Source organism: Puma concolor, chromosome A2 (assembly GCF_028749965.1).
Source record: "Puma concolor isolate L17-30 chromosome A2, mPumCon1.1.hap2, whole genome shotgun sequence".
Lineage (NCBI taxonomy): Eukaryota > Metazoa > Chordata > Mammalia > Carnivora > Felidae > Puma > Puma concolor.
This window is the reverse complement of record NC_141668.1, coordinates 39,914,338-39,937,173: the sequence shown is the minus strand read 5'-3', so window position 1 is coordinate 39,937,173 and position 22,836 is coordinate 39,914,338. Positions and strand designations below refer to the sequence as shown.

The 22,836-nt window shown below is 36.8% G+C and overlaps 2 protein-coding genes across 2 annotated transcripts in view; one reads left to right on the top strand and one right to left on the bottom strand.

Annotated features, from left to right (window-relative positions):
• The window catches only part of IMMP2L (inner mitochondrial membrane peptidase subunit 2), a 905,116-nt gene that overhangs the window by 422,623 nt on the left and 459,657 nt on the right, over positions 1 to 22,836 (bottom strand). The gene's annotated exons all lie outside the window — the stretch shown is intronic.
• The window catches only part of LRRN3 (leucine rich repeat neuronal 3), a 38,466-nt gene continuing 17,789 nt past the window's right edge, over positions 2,160 to 22,836 (top strand). The window contains exon 1 of the mRNA XM_025929544.2: positions 2,160 to 2,539. The gene's annotated coding sequence lies outside the window, so the exon portion shown is untranslated. The remainder of the gene's footprint in view (positions 2,540 to 22,836) is intronic.

Below are 22,836 nucleotides of genomic sequence, written 5' to 3'. Positions count from 1 at the left end.
TTTCTTTCATTTCTTAAAGAGACTGAAATTTAAAATATTAAGTATGATTGCTGGTTTCATTTATAAACCAAGAAAGTGGTTTAATCATGTATCTGATTATCACCACTTACTTTCATTATGGAAGTGCATTATAATTGGTTTGATTACTGGATTTGTCAATTATACAGTCAATACCAATCAACCAGAATGAAGTGCTTAAGGAGCCAACAGCATAAAACTAAAATTCCTTTTTCAAATAATTATCTCAATTTTATTATAATTCTTCCAATATGTGGAAATATAATCCTGCAGATGTTGAAATGATATGGAATACACAAGGAATTAAAGCTAGGAAGAGTAAAACTGAGGGTGGAATAATGAGGGTGATTATTACTATTATTACAAATACATTAAATTCTATGTAGACACCCTCCATCTCAACATCACCAACTTGACATAATCCCTACCATTCACAGAGCAACATTATAAACACTACAGTGCCTAGTAAAGAATAAAGACTTACGATAAACTCTCTGAAATCAGTGTTAGTAGGTTAACCAAGAAACTACTTTTGTGTTGAACTCATTTTTATTCAAAAGATTTGAAGCCATTTGAATTAATTTGTGGAGAATACAAAAATAAAGCATTTGAAAAATTAAAAAAATCTTACAAAGTCAAAGTATTCTGTGGTTAGAAACAAAGTTATTGTTCTTATAAATTTCCTAGTATTATGATTATAAGAATCAAAAACTACTGGTCTATGTCATTTCAATAAACACTTAAGGAGCAATTAGATACGAAGTTTCCTCCTCCCCCTCCAAACTAAATCTAGTAACATGAAAATGTCATTTTATTTTACTCCACTAGAGGGTAGTCTCTCAAAACAAGGGCTTGCAGCCATGAATCTAGCCTGTTTTTGACCTGTTGATAAAGTAATCCTCATGTTCCATTCTTCTCAACAAGATGTTCCTCTAGGATACTAATTAAGGCTGTAAAACATGCACTTTTAAAATTGCTATCTATTTATTCATAGGTGTTCATTCAGAAATATAAACTGCTATACTTTTCTGTTTCTTTTCTAAATTTCTGATAATTCAGTAAGTGTTTTACATATGTGGTATATATATCATATTCTCCTGGTAAATATACATTCAGAATTAGTAAGTCTAAGAATGAAGGAAAATCATTGTTTTGAGGATTTAATTTATTATACTTGAAATACCCCCCCCCCAAGAGTAGTAAAATATACCTCCTTAAATACACATACACAGAAATACCCACACAAAAACCTTGACACATGTACACATTCATATGTAGCTGTCAGACTAATTGTATCAGATATAAAGAAATGAATGTAATTGGAAATGCTTACTTTTTAAAAATACTCCTTCATATGCCAATGTTGTGAATTATAGAGAAGCAAATATATGCTTTATTTTTAAAATGTGGTCAAACCAGATAAGACATGTTATTGCTTTAAAAAAAAAAGTATTACTGAACAGTAAGCACATGCACTAAATTAAGGAGAACCTACAGAAAACCAAATGCCACTCAAAACAGTTTCAAGCTACTCTTCGTAAATAATACAGTCCCTGGTGAACTTTACAGAGAGGATTTGTGTCTCTCCAGGTGTTTTTAATATTTGGGAAATCCTTATTTGTCGCATGCCCTGCTATTTTCAGAGAGAAAACACAGTTTCTCTAGACGAATGATCACCTAAAAATGGGAAAGCGTGTCAAAAATTTCTTCCTCTTAAAAACAAGAGGAAGAAAGAAAGGATGGAGGAAGGATGGGAGGAAGGAAGGGGGAGGAAAAGAGGAAGGAAGGAAGCAAGGAAGGAAGGTAGCAGGAGAGACAGGAGGGAAGGAAGGAAGGAAGCAAGGAAGGAAGGAAAGGGAAAAGGGAGAAAGGGAGGAAGGAAGGAAGGAAGGAAGGAAGGAAGGAAGGATGAAAGGAAGGCAGGAAGGCAGGAAGGAAGGAAACGATACCTAGGAAAATATGCAAGCCTGTTTCATTTATTTGTATCCTAAGCAGCAGTGTCATAGAACAGACAGGTTGTTTCAGCCAACCAGACGGGAGCAGCTGCGAATGCTACATCTTGGCAGTCTGAAGCGATTGGCTCCTCTCTGGGGAGTGGAGGGTGTTCAGTTATTAATGACCGCTGAGCAGGCAGCACCATGTCAGTGTGACAACTGATCGGGTGAACGATGCACCACTAACCACCATGGAAACAAGGAGAAATAAAGCCAGCTCCCAGGATCTCTCTTCACTGGATTGAGAACGTCAGCCTGCCTGCCGACCGAGAGAAAGAGTTCCGGAGAAAAGAAGGAACCCTAGCTGCAGCCTCCTGCCTCCCTTTATATTTTAGAATACAGAGATAAGATCGCTTGCATGTGTGCCCACCTATAGTACATGTTTGTGTATACTTTATTACACACACACATGCACCTATTTACACTCGGGCAAGAACACAACCATGTGATTATCGCAACTAAAGAACTGAGGAACCCAGCACACAGGGACACGAAAGGTGGTGTATCACAGAAACTGCTTTTGCAAGGTAAGTTTAAAATATCCATTTCTATTTAAATATGCTCTATTTCTTGTATAGTGGATGCTTGTTTTAGTCAAACCTAAATTCTCCGTTGATGTTTTCTTCTTATCTGAATCCTAAAGCATTCTTCTTCCCATTTTACTTTTGAGGAGAAATTCAAATGCAAAAGCCCTCTGGCTTTGGGTATGCTTAGCTGTGTTTGTGGGATTCTCCAACATGCATTTTACTAGCTTGAACGCCCATCAGAGGATGTGAGTGGGAGAGAAAAAGCAGTGCCGGGGAGAGGAGAGAGAGGAGGGTGAGAGGGGAGAAGGGGACAGTGGGAGTGGAGAGGAGAGGAAAGGAGAAGAGGGGAATTTTCTTTTTTCTTCGCATTACTTGCAATAAAAATCAGATCACACATCATTCCGTATTTTGAAAGCAACCCCCCCAAGTAGGGCATTTTTCTCCCTTTCAGTGGATGGAGATTAAGGCAAATGCTGCTGTATGTCAAGAGCTAAAACCATTAAGCAGAGTGGCAGAATGAGCATATCACAAACAGTTACTGAATTTCTGCCAGGCTACATCTTACGGGTTGGGGTAAATGACTTCCCTTTAATAACATCCTCCCGCTGGTCTGAAGGGACAGTGCAAATGTCTGATTGCTAATGCAGCTGCAAGTGACACACACGAGGTAAAAGGATCCCATGAACCAGAAGAGTTCTAATCTTCTTTGGTAATTAACAGAATCACAGCAGGGTGGCCTTAAAGTGCATTTCCTATTTAAGATTTTTGTTCAAACCGACCACTATGTTCCCTTTGCTGTTACTGAGCTATGTGGCTTCATTTGCCTCTAATTTATTTATTTTTAACAATATGTCCTTGTTTCCATGCCTCTAATTTTAGTGAGAACAGGCTATGAATATGAGTAGAAGCTTCCTAATTCAGTGAAAAGGAGATAATGCGAAAAATAAAAAGAGAAGAAGTAAGGATTCAAAATATCTACCTAGGGAATAGTGTGCCCTGGTACTATAAATATTACTCATATCCTACATTTCTCTTTAGTTTCAGAAGCAATGCCTTTGAGACAGAATTACTCTCAGTAAACTATGAGCATCCATGTACTGATGATTCATGGAATACAGTGTGGGTTAATTTATACTTTCAGTCTTGTAAAAGGAAGCCAGCTACTTCGAACATGCTTACAAACAGACAACGTCAATTGAGGATGTTCGTGGAAACATGTACTACCTCCTTTAACGGGTCCTGTAAAGACATGAAAACAAATCTAGAATTTGCATTTCATCTTCTGGAGCTCTCTCCTCCCTTCCTTTAGTTTAACCAACCAAATAGTTAATGGAATCTGATTCTTTCCAACTGCATGGTATTTTTTCCCCCTACAACTGTGATTTCAGAGTTATTATTGGTTTCCTAGTTTATAATATGAGGCAAAACCAAAAGACAATAACCAGCCACTTAGATCCTGCCACTTTCCCCTAAATGTGTCGAAATATGAGTCACTTTGCAATTCGTAAGAAGTCAGTTAATTCCAGCGACCTTTGTAAATGATGACCATAAAGCAGCTCTGACAATATGCCACTGGCTTCGATTTTCCGTCTGTAAAATGAACAAGTTTAAGAAGAGGTTTCCTGCTCAGAGTGAAAAATGAAAGGTGCTGAAGCATTAGCTCCAATATTGGCAGGCTTGCTCACTCTGCCTCAAACGCCACATGCAATCTATAGAAAAAACAAAATGATTTATTATGAAGAGGAGAAGGTGTTTTATTTGCTTTTCTGCTATTCATTAGAAGTGCTGTTTTGCCACAGAACAGATCTGATATTTTAAGATACCTCCTAAGTTCCTAACCAGGAGGGAAAGCTGGAAGTAGATGCTCAGCCTCCCCATTGCAAACTCCTGTATAATGTAGCATTGCAGTATTGATTTCAGTTTTTCTTAGACCTATTCCAGGGAAACTTTCCATACCAAACACACACATACTTAAATCCTTACAGAGCCTATGTTTAAATGGCAATCAATGATACCTAAGAACAGCGGATTCACTTGTTAACCTTGGTAAAGCTCACATATATATTTTGTGGATTACACAGATCAACATTGTGCCCACTTGAGTCTGAGAAATACCATCATTCCAGGCGCTTGGTGTTGTCACTCTGTGTATGCCAGTGAGTTTGGTGATCTGATCAGCATCTACCAATGCCAGAGGACGGACACAGGAGCATGCCTGGAAAACTTAACCATAGTCTCCCCAGTCATGTAGCTATACCAGAAATAGGTTTCTGGCAAGACAAGCTTCAAAGGACCATCTTTTCAGAGTGTCACTTGTCACAGGCAACACACTGAGTTTGAATGCTGATGAGAAGGTGGAATTTCTGTCTTTCGTTGTTGTTGTTGCTGTTAATGGCTTAATAAACAGTGTTATCTGCTTCCTAGGCCAGAAATTTAGGGACCTGTGAAAAAGGTGGTCAACTTAGGATCGTTAATTGTATTTTATCATTTCTTTGTTCTTTTTTACAACTACTGCTTCCCCCCCCCTTTTTTCTCTTTTGCCACAAAATAGGCTTGATGTTTTACCTTTTTCCCCCCACTCTGAATTTTTTCTAGTGCAAAATTCTGGTGTGATGTGGCACGGTGATATTTATTGCAAACTAATTGAGTTGATCAGAAAGGTTTGTAACCTGAGTTAAAAAAAATAAAACACTTACATAAGTTAAATGTTATTGCTTAGTACTTAGCAGGCACTGAAGGTGGTCATAGATGAGGTATCTGTTGGAGATATTGAAGGAGATCTTTAAAAGGAAGCTACTAGCATACTAAAAATTGAGTCCGTCCTTCTAGCCTCAGTAAGGATGCCCCCAAAAGAATCATTTAAAATAACGTAGCTCTAGCCTATGTGAAGAAACAATGGACACATTTGCAGCCCACTAAGCTGTTTCAGGTAGACCTGATTCTAAGGATTCAATCACTTATGTATCACTCATTAGTCCCATGAAACTAAATAAAGCAGGTAAACACCGGGCACTACATCAGTGCGTCCTATCTGTACTGTCAAGGATAAAGCTCTCTGATACTGGCTATGCAGTGAGTACTTAGGAAAGCTTCACTGTGTTGCCACTGAACACAGGTCCCGCCCAGAGCTCGGTGAATTCCTCCCTGCCTGTCTTCTGATAAAGTGATGCCTGGTTCGACACCTAGGAAGTAGAACATGGTAACAGTTATTCCTCTGACCACGATGTAAAAGGAAATCAAAAAGTAGGTGGTGTCAGAGGATAGAAAAAGTAATGGAGAAATAAAAATGTTTTCTTTAATGTGACGGGAGGGGTGGAAGAAGATCTCAGTAGATGCTATTTAGAGGTCATTAAATACAGGGTTGGAGGCGGGGAGACAAAATGCTCATCTCAAATCTATATGAAGAAGTACAGCACCCAACCAGCCATCTACTATATTTGCATAACTGTTAAGTTTGTATAAAACTGCTTACTATTATTATGTTCATTTATCTTTAGGTCATGATAAGGGAGGGCTTTTTTTAAGGTGTCATTAGTAAAAGCAACTTACACAACTTCAGCATGAGAGAATAAAAAAGGGAAACATAATTTCATACAATAAAAGAATTTTAGGATTGAAAATGACCTTTAGAAGATGGTATAATATGCTTATTTCACAGACTAGGAAACTGAGGCACAAAGGGTTTAACATCTTTAGACCAAACCACACAAGACCAAATCTTTATCAAGGCCTAGAGTAGATCCCTTTAGTGTGCTCCCTCCAGTACTCCATTAAAAGTCTGCCTACTCAGTCTTTCAATTATTTTTTAAAAAGAAAAAAAAAATTAAGGAAATGTTCATACAGATAATCAAGTACTTTAAAAGCAAAAGTAAGCATCCAACAATAGAAGCAATAACAATTTGTAAGTATATAACACCCAAGTATTTCAAACTGATAATCTTTGGATATACTCTTCTATGTTTTGTAAAGAGTCATAAATATTAGAACTTTGCCCTGTTTGTTTTTTTTTAAATTTTTTTTAATCTTGACTTATTTTTTGAGACAATGCAAGAGACAGAGTGCAAGCAGCGGAGGGGCAGACAGAGGGAGACATGGAATCCGAAGGGGGCTTCAGGCTCCGAGCTGTCAGCCCAGAACCCGACGCAGGGCTCAAACTCATGAACCGTGAGATCATGACCTGAGCTGAAGTTGTACGCTTAACCAACTGAGCCACTCAGGCGCCCCATGATCTTTGCCCAGTTTTTAAAACATCTTAATAATATTATTGCTATCCTTCAGCTTTAGAGATTCAACTATTGGTTGAAAGTTTTTTCCAGAAATTTTGACGAGAATCTTTGTTTCCTTTTTTATTGGGTTTCACTGTAACATTTTAAGGCACTTACATGTGCCCTCATTAAAGAGTCCCTTCTCAGGGTCCATGCTTGCCTTATCCACTTTGCTGAAAACAGTGAGGACATTCTCAGGATGGTAATCCCTACTTCCCTCTCTTCATCTCCTCATCCTGTCTTACCATTTCCAAAGTTTGATTGAGACTCTTTGTAGGCAATGACACCTGCCTTTCGTTCTACAGCCCTATTTTTTTCTTCCTAGCAAATTTTTCTTGCTTTCTAAAGGTGCTCTCCAAATTTTGCTTAGGATAATAGTAATGAATTGACCCCAAAACTTTGGAGAAGTAAAAAAGGACATAAAAAATAATAATTGTATTTGTGTAGCGCTATACTGTTTACAAAGCACTTTTTCAACAATGACATTTGTTTCTCACAACAACTTAGGAAGGAAGGTATTATGCTGATCATCTCCCTTTTAAGATTAGACAATGAGGTTCCGTGAGGTTAGAAATTTGCCACAGTCAGGGAGCTAACATGTGGAGGAGTTAGGGTCTTCTAACTACAAAGATGGATGCAAGACTGATAATAGTACCTGGCACTTTGTGAGTCCGTTAGAAAATACACACTCCTGTTTTCCGGAACTCCCATTATACACTTACCCTTCCAGGTTGTATGTACTCCAAACCATACCATACTCAATGTGGACAGATTTTTGCAGATAAACTTCTGTACTTCTTCATTTAAATCAGAGCTAATTATGTGACCAACTTAAACATGAAAAACACAACCAATATCTATTCTTAGAGAAAAAGACTGCACGTTGTTCTACCTCCTCATCCATACTTTGTCTGACAGCATTAATACTTTGATAAACAGTTGGTAAAGGTCTCAAAAACTGGATAAAATGGGATGAGTAAATATTCAGGCAAGTTCCATGTTGCTGGAAAATTATGAACAAAATCCTCAAAGTCACTTGACGTACCACCAACAGATGAAGTGTCAATATAAAAGCAACATCATTGGCATCTACCTCCTGGTTAGTCTCTATGGGGCAGATAATGAATGACACACAAAGACCTCAACATGCCAGGGAATGTGTTCACATTATTCTGAAAGCCCCTTGGGAGAAATTTTTTCTTTCAAAAGTAATACTGTCCTTGGAATAGGTAAATCCCTAGAACAACATGTATTGAAGGTTGTCATACAAAGTTTTATTTCCAGAAAGTGAAGCCTTCCACAAATAATCAGCTATTCTGTGTAGGAAGGAATGTAAACATTTTTTCCACAATTTTTACCATGTCTGTATTGAAAAGGCCCATGGAATCCCCAAAGACCCACTGGATCAATTAAAGGCTTAGCATCAACAGGAAGGAAACACTTTCTATTTCCAGAGGCCTGAAACCCCTGGGATTTAATTCCCTGAAGAGTAAGAGAGGAGGCAGTGTTTCTGACTTGTTCAAAGCCGGGATTCCAGGAATGGGAGAATGCATTCCCTGAGGACCAAGCCTGCTAACAGACCATGGCCTTCAGGAAGGCTCAGGACATCCAACAATTACAATGATTTAAATAATGCTATGTATTTTGACTACAGAAAATACTTAAAGAGACATATTTTCCTTGTGGTGAGGACTGATTTGTGCTTATTACAAATTTTCTCTAAAATTATAAAACTGAATTAATAAAATGACTGTAAAGAAACAAAGGCAAATATTTTGGGAGATTCATTCCACAGGAGTAAAATTTATCCACATAATATCTTACAGTCTCATAAGGTCAAGGCATTTAAATTACACTGTCAGCTAATTTACACTTTACTTTTGTTAAGAAAAAAACACAAATCAAAAAATTTTAAAAACTGACATGTATCTTCAAAGATACAATTCATATCGGCCTTTATATCTCTTTAGAATATTTTTCTCATCATTATATTGAAAAGCCTAAGACACAGTCAGTGGTCTTATCATTGTTTGCTAACAGTGTCTCTGGGCTCTACATTTAATTTTATTTTCATCAAAAATAAGTCACTCAGAATCACAAATTACTGAATATATTCTGCAAAGAGTATATGGAACCACAATGGCCCTTAGTGAAATCTCAATAGTTGCAGGGAGTAATTTGAAAATACATCTAGACAGATCATATTGTGATTTCTACAAAGGCCAAGGGGTTAATGGCCTTCCACTGCATGTGCCTAAGGACTGAGAACAAAACGATGAAGTAGGCAAAATGGGGCTGAGTCTAGGTTACAATGCTGTATCATTTAAGAGAAAGCACAATAGGATGGAGAGAGAAAAACAATGCTACCACCATATGTGAAAAAGAAATACATTCTAAGTACATATAAACCTTGGAAGCTCTATTCCTAGTAATTTTTGAAGGAAAAACATATGCCATCATAAGATATGAGCTTAGACTGTATTCATCCAACAAGTCAATTTCTTGTGTGAATAGCTGAACTGATTCACTTACCAAACACATAATTTATATTTGTTCCTCTTCCTGTAGTTTATCACCCACGCATTTTTTTACACAAACACAACAGCTGCTTGGGGAGTGTCATAAGGTGATGTTCGGCTAACTTTTTAAAATCAGTGAAGCATTTGCCAAACTACCATTTCCTTAATCAGTTACTTTACTTTTAATGAGCAAGCAAATTCCATGTAAATATCCAAGGCTCACCTTTCATTTACACTATAAATTGTATCCCAGTGTGCGGCTACTGGACAAGGAAGTGAAGAATTAAACGTTTTATGACAAAATGTTTTCAGTACAGACTTTAAGAGTTCAGATCACATTATCTCTTAGACAATCCTTTACTGGCTAAGGGAATGATCATAACATTAGCAGATCCCACTTATTACATACAGACATTTCCTGTGCCAAACACTGTGCGAAGTATTTCACATGTGTTTTCTCATTTTATTCTCATAATGACCATATAGAGCAAGTACTATTGCTAACCCCATTTTACAAATGCGGAAATTAAGACTTAAAGAAGAAAAGCAACTTGCCTCAACTAATGAAAGGGAGAAGAGGAAAAGGAACCTAGGTCAGTTGGGCTCAAAAGACACGGCTCTATGCATGAGGCAACACTGCCTCTTGTTGGTACTGCCGGAACACAGCTCATCTATACTGCTGTCTAGGAGCTGGATTCTCTACCAAAATACAATCATTCCATTTATCATTACCATGCCATTCTTCTCACACGAGCGTATTATCTCTGCAAGATTCATTCGTAGTTTATTTTTGTTGTTGTTTCTGACAGAAAAATGATGATTTACTTATTTATAGATGGGTATCACTATCTATTTGATTAGCTAAAATGCTTTGTGTAGTTCAGTTTGTAGCCAGACTTGTGAGCTGGCAGAGCTTGTAGTCCTCCTCCACCATTTTTTCATCAAGCACAATTCAACATGGTTCACCAGGTCATGCACCCCAATAACTGGCACAAAGGAAAAAAGCAATGCTTAGCTTGTAAGTCTTAATTGTCATGATTTAATGTCCATCCACAGCCCCAATTCCAATCTGTGGATAGTTCCTTACTCATGTATTCTCTTAAACCAGAAGCATGAAAATGGTGAATACTGTTTCCCTGCTAGTAAGATCATCAGTTTTCAATGAAATTCCTCAATCCTTGTCAGTATTAATAAGCTTCTCGCTCTGCAAAGTTAATAGACGAAAGCTCTAATCTGTTTTTCAAACTGAGCATGCTGAGCCAAACCTAAATCTTCAGCAGAAGTGTTCTACGCCAGCTGCTTGCAAAACTTCAGCGTTTCTCACTGAGTGACCTCCTCAAAGAGCTATCTGGGGAGTCCTTCAATTTGACTGTCCTACATAGAAAAAGCTGAATGTGAAATTAAGGAAAAATGTTACTAAGGATTCTTCCCATAGTTAGGAATGGGGCTTAGATAGCTCATGTTCATGTATATTTTCTTTTCAGAATGAAGATTTTAAAAAATTAAGTCATTAGACAAATGAAAAGTAAAAATCAAGCTTGAGGTGATAGATGGCTAAAATATACATGCATCATGAAAAACCCAACTTATCACATGTAAGAAGTAAAGGACATGCATAATTTTAGATTATAGGTTTGGGTTATTTTTTTTTTTCTTACTACATCTTATGTTCATATACAATAGTGAGGAGAAGAGGAGAAAAAAGGGATGTTGGCCAACAGCTATTCAACATGTACCACAGCCTAGACCCTGGTTAAGTTCTTTCACACCTCATGCCACCAGAGCACACAACCCCACAAGGGAACAGAGGCTCAGAACGGGGAAGCATCTACGCAACTTCCTACTATGCCCAGGGGCCCAAGTTGAACACTGAATGTCTAACTCCAAACCCTATTCTATTAAAACCATGTTACTGTGCCTCTCCTATCATACCTTAGAATAAGTACAATATATTTCTCTTTTGGGAAGCATTTTACCTTTTATGCAGAAGCATCCAACAATGGGTTCTTTCTATAGTCTTAAGCTTCTCAGCAAAGCTCAGAAAGCTTACACAATTAATCAAACTTGATATTTTTACCACCTGGTGCAACATGATAGTATTTCAAGAATAACATAATGAACATTTAATACAACTCAACTAATCTAAAATAAAAGTATTACTTGTAGATTTTTTACTTAAACATTCTCATTAATCCATGTAACTTCAAAAGTGTAGTGTGTTAAGAAAAAATCATGGCTGAATTCCAAGGACTTAAAAAGATCTTTATCATTTCTTAGGGAATGTAAATCAGCAACAAAATAAGACAATTTTTCTTTACCATGAATATCTTGCAGATTGAACACACAGAACAAGATTTCAATCCCACATCACTTACCAGATTTGGGAAATATTTGAAAACTTCTTTATACTTTTAAGTATTTTGTACACTTAGGAAAGGTGATGAACTCTTTTACAAGTTTAAACCTGTCCCATAAAGAATTTCTCCTATCTGAAACTAGTAACTCCTTGACTATCACATCCTGCCTCTACTCCTTTCCACACCACGCTGAAGGTAATGGTATATTGAGTTCTTAACGTCACTTAAGCTAGAGGCTTCCTATTTGACATAATCATGTTAAATTATAAATCAATGTGCTACTCTGCACTTTACTTGATTGAGATGTCTATGAAAGGAGAGATATTCTAAGATAATATAACACTTAGTCATTCATTTAGACATGTCATCATGGTCATTTACTCAATGACCATGGATAATAGTCAATAAATAGAATCTCGAGAATTGATAAGGAATGATGGATGTATGACACAGCCAATAGAACCAAATCTATCTACCTATCTATCTATCCATCTATGTAAATTTTCCCATCTATCAAGATTTTTGAAGGTACCATATTCCAGAAGTATTGCTAAATACATTCATTGTCTAGATGTTGTATATATGGTTGTATATTTTGTTTCATTTTTAACACACAAGCAAAATCAATTAGGCTGTCTCTATCTTCAAATTCAATTAGGTGCTTATTTTTAACACAGAACATTAGAATCTCTGCAAGAATATAAGAATCCCTAGTGACTTTTTTTTCCCCACAAAGTTTCAGAACTGACGGTTAAAGGTTGAAGATTCATGTCCTTTTCTTTTGTCCATTGTCTGTCAGTTTTATTTCAGGTTTATAAAGACTACTTATTTGAGACAAACAATTGCTTAAATTGATACAAAATATTTATGGAATAGGTACATTATGTTAAATTTTTCCTCAGAGAAGACTGGGAATAGGATATGGCCAAGTGAGTTAGGAATTTGATAAGGGATCTGACAGATGTTCAAGTGGATGCTCCTAGCAATATCCTTGTAAGTCTATGGTAACCGTGGTCCTTATCTCTACTGCCATTCACAGTCCTTTCTTGGCTCTTGGATAATGCCTGTAGTGTGGTAGGGTACATATCCTTAGAGAGGGTATCTACCAGAAGGGGACAATACCCTTTATTCCCACATGCTCATGAATTCCTTTATTTTCATCTACTATACTACATCTTTTTTTTTTTCTTAAAAAAATTTTTTAAATGTTTATTTATTTTTGAGAGAGAGAGAGAGAGAGAGCACAAGAGAGGGAGGGGCAGGGAGAGAGGGAAACACAGAGTCTGAAACAGGCTCCAGGCTCTGAGCTGTCAGCACAGAGCCCAACACAGGGCTCAAACCCACGAACTGTGAGATCATGACCTGAGCCAAAGTCGGACATTTAACCTACTGAGGCAGCCAGGTGCCCCCCACCGCCTTTTTTGTTTAATTATATTACATTTCACATGCAACTCAACTGAGGGTCACCCAGAAACTGCCCAGTGGTATCATTAATGAATGAATTCTATACTGCCCATTGATTTGCTTTCAAATGTCATTAACTAATATAAGGAGAACTGGTGTAACTAAATTGTCAAACTGAGAGAGATTTTACAGATATTAAGTCACTTGCTCAAAGTGATTCATTACTTAAATACATATCTGGAACCAAAAACCAGGTGATTCTATCCTTGCCTCATGGTTATTTCACAGCACATTGACTGTGATGGTAGGGTTTCGACAAGATTGGGCTGTGTGCTCCTATGAAATCACTCATTTTCTTAAGCACTCTTATGACCAAAAGTTCCCAAAGTCAACCCGTAGGGAGATTCAGGAGTGCCTTCTCCATGAACGGTCCATGTATGTACAACCTATTAGCTGTAGGGAGCCTCATAGAAGCCCAATTCACTCTCCAGGCACTTTTCAAGATGCCTCTGTAGAGGGGCATTTTATCAACAGTAATATGTTGCTGCTGTTCTGCATTAAGCATGTTAAGTATTTGGGAACTGGGGTTTTGAATATGTGCCCTAAAGCAATTTTAGCTGAAGAGTTGTTTCATTTTTAAATCAGGCAAAAAAAAAAGGGGGGGGGGAGAGAGAAGGGAGAGAGAGATTGAGAGAGAGAGGGAAATTCTTAAAAGGAAAAACACAAAAAATAGCAACTATACAAAAAGTTTCATATTTAAACAAAATAGAAATAGAACAATCCAGTTCTTTGTGGCACTCCATTGTAAATTCCTTCTCTTCTTGGACATTCCACCCCAAATTTAAAAGCCTCTGGGATCTACCCTAATCCTCTTTGCTGGGTTCCTAAGAAACTTTATAACACACATAAAATAACTGCAGTCTTTGAAATTATAAATGTCATTGCCAAGTTATTTTGTGAACTTTTGTTAAGACCCTGTTGTAAGTTTCATTCCCAAAGAAGGCAGCGTCTAGAATAATGGCACTCAAGGCCCAGAGTTGCTGCACTGAAATTTTTAAGTTGTGGACAATAACATGATCTTCTTTAATATCATGGTGTCCACTTATTCTAGTGATTTCATAGAAATAGTTCGTTTTTTTCTTTCATGTGAAAAATCCTTGTTGTGAGTACTAATGAATAAGGTTTAAATTTTAACACTCTATGTAAAACTTTATATGCCCCCAAATGTAACCACATCTTAAGAAATAACAACTGCCCTATTCCATCATCTCAGAAAAGCAGTATTAGCTTTTTTTTTTTTCCTTTGGAGATTTAGTTAACAACTGTATTTTCTCTATCCCTGTCTATTCCAATGCCGTCTTAAAATAAGCATACATGCACACACACAAATACTGGACTTAAAAAATTACTGCCGGGGCACCTGAGTGGCTCAGTCAGTTAAGCGTCTGACTTCGGCTCAGGTCATGATCTCACAGTCTGTGAGTTCAAACCCCACGTCAGACTCTGTGCTGACAGATCAGAGCCTGGAGCCTGCTTCGGATTCTGTGTCTTCCTCTCTCTCTGACCCTCCCCCGTTCATGTTCTGTCTCTCTCTGTCTCAAAAATAAATAAATGTTAAAAAAATAAAAAAAAATAACTGCCAACTGTTACTAGTTTCTGACCACTTTACAAACATTTCGATTAAGTCTAGCCACACTTGTACCTAGTCTCCAATAATTTTTCTTCTACTAAGACATCCCATATAACTGATATGACAAATATTATAACATTTTAAGAGTTATTTTCATGGAAATAACTAGAAAAAATCCACTGGCAAATAAAATTCTGCAATCCTTAATGGAAATTAGAGTCAAATACCATTCAAGAAGCTCTGTTTTGCTCTGCCATTTCTCCTGTTCTCACATATCTACCTCCAAAATTAGTCTGTTACAATAAATTCTACTAAGCTATAACCATTATAATGACCATTATTAATTTGATAGTGGTTAACATTTAGTGATTACTTTCTATGTTACTGGTGCAGAAATAAGAACTTTTTAATACTAAGAACTTCTAATGCATTATTCGATTTAATTTTTATGCTATTCCTCTGTGTTGATACTGCTATCACCCACCTTTTAATAGATAAGGAGTCAATGACAAAGGAAGAGAAAGAACTAGAGTCCATGTCTGATCCCTTAATTACGAGGCCACCTCTACTGACCACAATTTTAAGAGTTCTGGAGAGCAGGAGACTCAGATAAAGAATTTGCGTTGGCTAGTTAAGAAATCTTAAGGTTAAGTCTGGGGCAAAGTGGGAACAATGAAAAGTGATATTCCTGTGATACCGCTTTGGAGGAAAGACTCTATTTTCATTTTCAATTTTCAAGCATAACACCACTCATATCTCTGGGTTTGGGCCTAAACTCAGGCAACATTTTTGAAAGTCAACCTGGCTAGAGAAATGACTCCTACTGTTGAAAAATTCCTTGTATCCTTCCTCCAAGCATGCCTTCATTTTTCACAGCTCAAGCTGGTTTTACAGAGCTGGGAAGGCTGGAACCCCAGGTAGAGAGGAAAGAAGTCATACAGTTCTCTTTCTCCCACTCCCTCTGTGTCCTGGTGTCCTATAAATGTAGAGTTCTGTAAGCCACACTTTTAGAGAATTAAACAGTGTCCTTTGTCATCTGCTTAAGATTTACCACATACAACCTTCTGTTTTAGAAATGTTATCACATCTGCTGCTCATGCTCCCAATTTATAGATTTTGGGTACCATTATGCTGTCAGTCAAGTAACTACCACCATTGCTTCAATTGCTGCTGTTATCAGTTTAACAAGGGAGGAGGGGATGTTATACATGAAAGTATTAAGTATGATTGCCAGAAATAGTTTAAAATGGTGCTGAATAAGAGAGAAGCCTTGTCATTAATGCCTCTACCTAGTCTTTTTGGGTTTTGGCTTTTTGGAACACCTGCTAAGGCAGATTTTTAGATATTGGGAAGAGGAGGGTTGTTAGTAGAGATGTAAGATGTGGAGAACTTGCCAAGGGGAAGCGGGGGAAGAGGTATTAATGTATTCTGGTAAGCTGTAAGCTGCACTATTTATCAATTAAAAAATATGCACACAAATACCCTGGCTCTCATCCCATTGGAAGCAGAAGCAATCTGGAACAAGATAGTCATGACTTCTGGAATAATGGGGAAGAAAGGAAAAGCAAGCTGAGGGAAGGGGCTAGTCTTATACACATGAGAAGGTAAACTAAGAGGAAGGAAGGGAAGAGGAGTTTCAGGTACAACAGCAGTTAGAAGTGAGTTGGGTCCAACGTATGGATCTGCTTGCCAAAACACAGAGACAAAAGCATGACCATAGACTTCCATGAGCTCCCAGTGCAGAACGATTTCTGTTGCTACATTAAAGGAATCATGAAAACAGAAGTGTACTCATTTCTGTAGCCTGGGAATTTACAAATAAATTTGTAAATAAAGTTGTATTTCCAAATAAAATAATCACAAAATGTTTTAAAGTGCCCTTTAAAAGTTAATTTGATTCTCCTCCCTGAGATAAACCAAAGAATCCAAGTGTCAATATGCTGAAAAATGACAAAACAGATGTCAAATAACCTTCCTTTTGCAACAACTTTCTATGAATCTGACATCTAGTTATTCCACTCAACATCACATATGAAACTCAGAAATTATGCAGCCAAAGAATGGAATACTAATTCATGATAGCAGGTGGAAAGGAGCAGATGAGAACAAAACACCACAAAAGTGTATAAATTGACCAAATGAGACTGTGTATGTTACCATCTTCTATGACAACAGTTATTGACTAACAATTTATATCTGGTTTGCTCCCTTATTCTGCAAGTCACAAAAATGGGTTGCTGTGGCAACTGTCATGTGCTATTTAGCTTGCTGGATGGAAAAACAAAACAAAACAAAACAAAACAAAAACCTCAAACTACCTCCTAAGATACAAATACAGCATGTATTTTTATTGTTCCTCCTGCCCCAAGAGAACAAGTCCCCCGGTAGTAGATCTACTTTTTCAGAGCTTTAAAAATGGGTTTGCTTTCTGTCATTTGCATTTTTTATCATGTATGCCACCAATTTATGCAAGTAGGAAAGAAAAAAAATCCATAGAAATATAAAGGATATGGATACAGATTGCCTGAGTCACATGAATGTGATAGGGCCGTTTCATATATAGCATCCCCACTTTTATCATCGGCAGCTCTTTTAGCCAGTTTAACTCCATGGATGCATGTATCAAATTCATGCATCATACTCACAGGAATACACTAAGAGCTCAATTCTTTTTTTTTTTTTTTTAAACTTTTTTTTCAACGTTTATTTATTTTTTTGGGACAGAGAGAGACAGAGCATGAACGGGGAAGGGACAGAGAGAGAGGGAGACACAGAATCGGAAACAGGGTCGAGGCTCCGAGCCATCAGCCCAGAGCCTGACGCGGGGCTCGAACTCACGGACCGCGAGATCGTGACCTGGCTGAAGTCGGACGCTTAACCGACTGCGCCACCCAGGCGCCCCAAGAGCTCAATTCTTAAAGCACCGACAGGGCAAGCTTATTTTTCTGAACAAAAACCAAGAGCAAGGTGCAAAGAGAAGGTCATTAATTTTCATGGAAGCATATACTTAATCTCACAGTAACACATAACATAGTCTGTTCACAAAAATGCTGTGCGGGACCTCAGAACACATCATGTTACTAACATCTATGCACAATGAAGCAAGGAAATTAACACGTCCATGCTGAACAAAATGGGAAGAAGAATACCTAGCCCTTATCTACTCACTTCTACTTACTTCCCTACTTACTTCTCCACTGGGACCTAAGAGAGTGAAGGCAAATATGTTTAAGGCCCTGAAAATGGAACAATAAAAGCTCCAGTAATTGTTATTCTTATTGAATGGCAAGTTTGATAACTTTCCAGACTCGCCAGATATTAATCTGATGTGGGAAGGTCAGCTTTTTAAAAGAGCTCCATTATCAACTCTTGAAACAATAGAAGTCTCTTTTCTCTGGAAGTTCAGGGAGTTTGAGCAAGCTAAGAAAAATGATCCATTTAAAAAACAAACAGATAGGCCCTTCACCACCACGACGAATGCCACATGAAAACCCTTTCAGGAGCTTCTCACCACCCTAGGCTTGATTACGGGACTCACTATTTTGGCGCAAGAACACAAACAGGGCAAAGATTGGTGAGGTATGGCCACTAGGAGATTCTAGGGATTTAAATTGAAATAAAAATAAGGTAACGTGAGTGGAAGTGTCAGTGTGTGAAAATACTATATATGCAGAATACAGATGAAAAGACCCTTCACAGATGTTGGAGAGGAAAGTACCTGACTGTATGTTGTATTAGTCTTCTACTGCTCCATTTAATCATACTGAAGAAATGGAATGAACACACAAATAGATTTTTTTTTCACTCTTCCTTGGGCAACAATAGAGAACAATCAATTTAAAAATAATTGGAGAAATTTGTGTTTTCTTCAGAAGAGGAAAGGAAAACATTCATTCAACAGTACCACATAGAATCATTTGCTTAATAGCATTTCTAATATGTTATGCATTTATTCAATCTACTTCTTACTATATTAAAATGCAAAAACAATTACTCTGAATGTAAATCCTAGAAAACAATCAAAGTTTCTATTAAATCAGGGAAGAGACAGTTAAGCTCCAATGTGATTTGCAGATGCTCATGAATAGACAATACTTAGAGTTTCTCTCACTCGAAAGTGAAAGAGGCTGGTAGAGATTCAGAGATTCCCTCCCGCCCCCTCTCCCTCCTGTTTTTCTTCCTCCTTTCTCTGTCCTTTCCTATCCTCCCTCCATCTCTTCCTTTATTCTTGTTGGACTCAGAATAAATACAGTTTTTATTTAAAGTCTAATAATTCAAAATATGTAGGCATGTAAAATCACCTTATGTTGTAATACCAGCCGGTATTGCAGGGAGAAACTTCCTGACAACATTCTGTTATAAATAGTTTACACTCAACTGATCAGTCACAGGGGGATATGGGCAGTTTCAGCCCTCTGGTTCCTTTGTCACACACAAAAAGTCTTGGTTTGTTCTTTGTACATTTACATCAAAGCCATTTCTATTCATTAAAAATTCAAAATAAGCATGTTCAAGAAGAGGCCACTGAGCATGAGGCAATGAATAAAAAGATTCTGCACATGCACAACAAGCATTTTGTATTTTACTGTGTCTGAAGTTTTTAAGTCCACATGCTTTATTTAATTATGGTGCTACTGAAGTTATAACCTCAAAAGGAGATTCAATCAATGTTTCTTCATGCTCAGATTATATGTCAAGGCCACTGATTTGTTATTGCAGATATAGTGGGCAATCATTTTGTTGGATAATAGTGAACCCCTGAAGATTTATTTGTCACACTCAACTGTCCATTTCAAAGCTCTGAATCATACTTACACTTCCGACTCTGCTGATACTATAGAATCTGGTATACAGAGCTTAAATTTTCAAGCAAATTCTACTCATTTCATATGTACTTCATGCATTCTGGGGGCTTCTGCTGAAACTTGGTACCAACAATATTTGCCCAGTTTTGACTAATAGTGGCTCTTGTTTTAGTTTGCATTAACTTTTTTCGTTAAGAGTGTATATGAATGTTATTATGACAAGGGTGTTTTTTCTGCCCTAAAGTATTTAGGGGAACACAGTGTCTTCTATAAGTATCATTTTCTAGCACAGATTCTTTATTCCAACTAGGCTTCATTAAAGACACAAACTTGAGGCTGTTGAGATAATGACTACTTTGCATTTGATCACTATCAGCAAGCAACAAACAAGGTCTGGCCTCCACCCACACCAAACCGGAAAGTCTGTCAGTGTTGAGAAAAGTCCTCTAGAAAATTGGTTTGGTGTGGGGGAAGGCAGGCAATAAACCAAAAGTAAATAAATCATTGATGGTAGTCTTCGATGCCATTCAAGGAAAACAAAACAGGGACAATGACTCGAAGCGGTACTTTTTGGTAAGGTAGTACAGAACAAGACATCACTGGTAAAGAGGGCATAGCAACACAGGCCAACAGAATTATTGTAGGTATCAAAGAAGGACATAAAGGAAAATCAAACTACATTTTTGCAATGTAGCACATTGTGAGTGCTATTTTGTTGTTTTTGCTGTTTGTGGATATGGTTATATGATAGAAATAGGAAATTAATGGAAATGAAAAGGACCTTAAAGAATTTTTAGGATCAGGACTGTAGTAAACTATGCAAGGATAAGTAAATCAGCAAAGACCCTACATGTCCATGGATACTGGAATTAAATCTACATTAGAGAAAAATACATGCTTTTTCTAGTCTGTTTCTTCAGCCAGTTAATGGGAATTAGTCATTAAAAAAAAAATCTCAAACTAAAAATTTTCAGCTCCATGTTTTTCATTATCCTGATACAGTTTAATTCTACTCATATACTGAAGATAGTTTTCATTCACTGAAACAAAACTATAACTTCCAAGAAAGTCGACTTGATACCAGGAATAATCACAAAGATACATTGTAATGTTACTAACCAGCAACATGAATTACAATTAATAGAAATCAGGAAAAAAAATTTCAATCTATGTGCAACTTCTATCTCGAACTCCAACCCACAGTGGTTTAATCTAAACTTTATTACATAGCTGTACTTGAAGAAAATGTAAAATGTAAAATATGAATATAATATAAAAAAAGTAAGTACAAAATACAAACAACTCAAGCTTCAGAGAAAGTTTCTCATAATATAAATCAATGTTGACTAATTCTTGATTGAGCAGTGAGAAATATTCCTGTAAGAGAAAATAATGGTAAATTAACTTTATTTCACAAAGTAATTTTGGCTGGACACATGGGAATAGTAAATTTAGATGAATGTCCCAGATCAAGTTTAAAGGATTCTAGATTTTGAATCATATAATTGTGTGAAAGGAAAATTTCTTCTCATAACTGAAATCCAGTAATCAAAAATAAAAATGTATTGAATCCTACCCTGTGAAGCTACTATAACATAGTGTAAAACCATTTTTCTTAGCCTAAAATGATAGTTTGAGACATATTCTTAAATTATCTATAGGGAGATTATCATTAAGAAATTCTTCCAAAGGTGATTTTTCACCCAGTTTTCACCTACTCCATATAAGAGATGAATTCCAGGATTTTAAGTACAAAGTGCATGTAAATTTACAGCATTATTTTGAAAGCACCCTTTCTCCCCAATAAGACTTAGAACTCTTTTTCCATGACTGGTCCTCTAGCCATGTGCAACACCCCCCCAAAAGATGCTTAATTTGGCATATTGCCCAAGCTCTTCAGGAGGCAGCTATTGTAAAAGAAGTAATGTTAGCAAAAACCTATAATGTCCATTAACACAAAATTAAAATTTGGTAGGGCAACCACAAAGTGTACTACTTTTCATTTTAAAGAAATGGCCATTTCGCCTTTTTTACTTCCTCATTTAGCTTTAGTTCTTTCTATCCACTACCGAAAGGCATTACCTATTTCTTTTTTTTTTTTTTTAATGTCATTGTTTTTAGGGATCTCATATTCCCTCAAATGTTCATTACCCAGATGTAGCCTAATCCTTAAATAGTAGAGTGGTCAAATATCACTAGAAACTTATTAAGGTGGAATTCATCATAAAGCCCATTATGATTAGGTATAATGTGAATTAAATTGTATCCCCTGCGTCAGTAATAATTTCTAATGAATTCAAGAGGGTCTTAGGCAACCAAATCTCACAAGGTTGTCTACATGAGGCAGTCCTACATAATTAACCCCAAGTAAAGAGCTGTAGTGATGTTTCCATAAAGTTAAGTGGCTTTAAGTTAAGTGACAGGGAGAAGGAAACTCAAAGGTGTAACCTGCATATAGTACCTTTTATTTCCACACATGAAACATACAATAAAGCTTCCCTGACCTATTGTACATCAAGAATTAACTTTGTCTGCCCCTTCAGACTCCTTCAAAGGACCACCAGGTCTTCTCAAATTAATCATTGGTCAATGTAAATGTGAGGGAAAGAGTCCAGGACTGGTCCAGTAATGAATTTCTTCTCATCAAAAGATGAACAAACACACACGAAGACATGTAAACTGCCTCTATACCTTGTTTACACAATTACTTTTGAAACTCAAAACCATAACTCAAGAATATTTTTTCAAGGTTTCAATGGAGTGTTTCTTGTTCTGTTTTAAAATCTTACAGCCATAGACACAAATATAACTCTGTTGTTTTAAGTAGCTTGTCAAGAGTATAAGGGGAAAATCATAGAGCATGAAGGAAATCTGGCACACTTTTCAAATAAAAATAGACAATTCCATGCTCATTATAAGGAACTAATGATACAGACTGTATCAGCATTATCAGCTCTAAGTTACAGTAACAGAAAAGCATCATCTGTCACTGAATGCATGGCAGGCATGTGCTGACCCATGACACATTTGAAATGTGGTGCCATGATTTATTCTCTTGTTCATTGCACTTGAAGAAATGTTTTGACCACAGGAGCTCATTTTATTTCAATTCTTTTCAAAACTTATTTTCATGATCCTTAGTAAAAATATAAAACACACTGATCTCCATTCTGTTTTGTTTAATACCAAAGAAAAAACAATATTTTATCATATACAGAACAGAAACTGAACTGCCCAGAGACCCTCTACTCTGAGTTCTTGTCAGAGGAACATTCTTCCCTGGAATGTAATTTTGAGTTTTCTAAAATAATATTTCA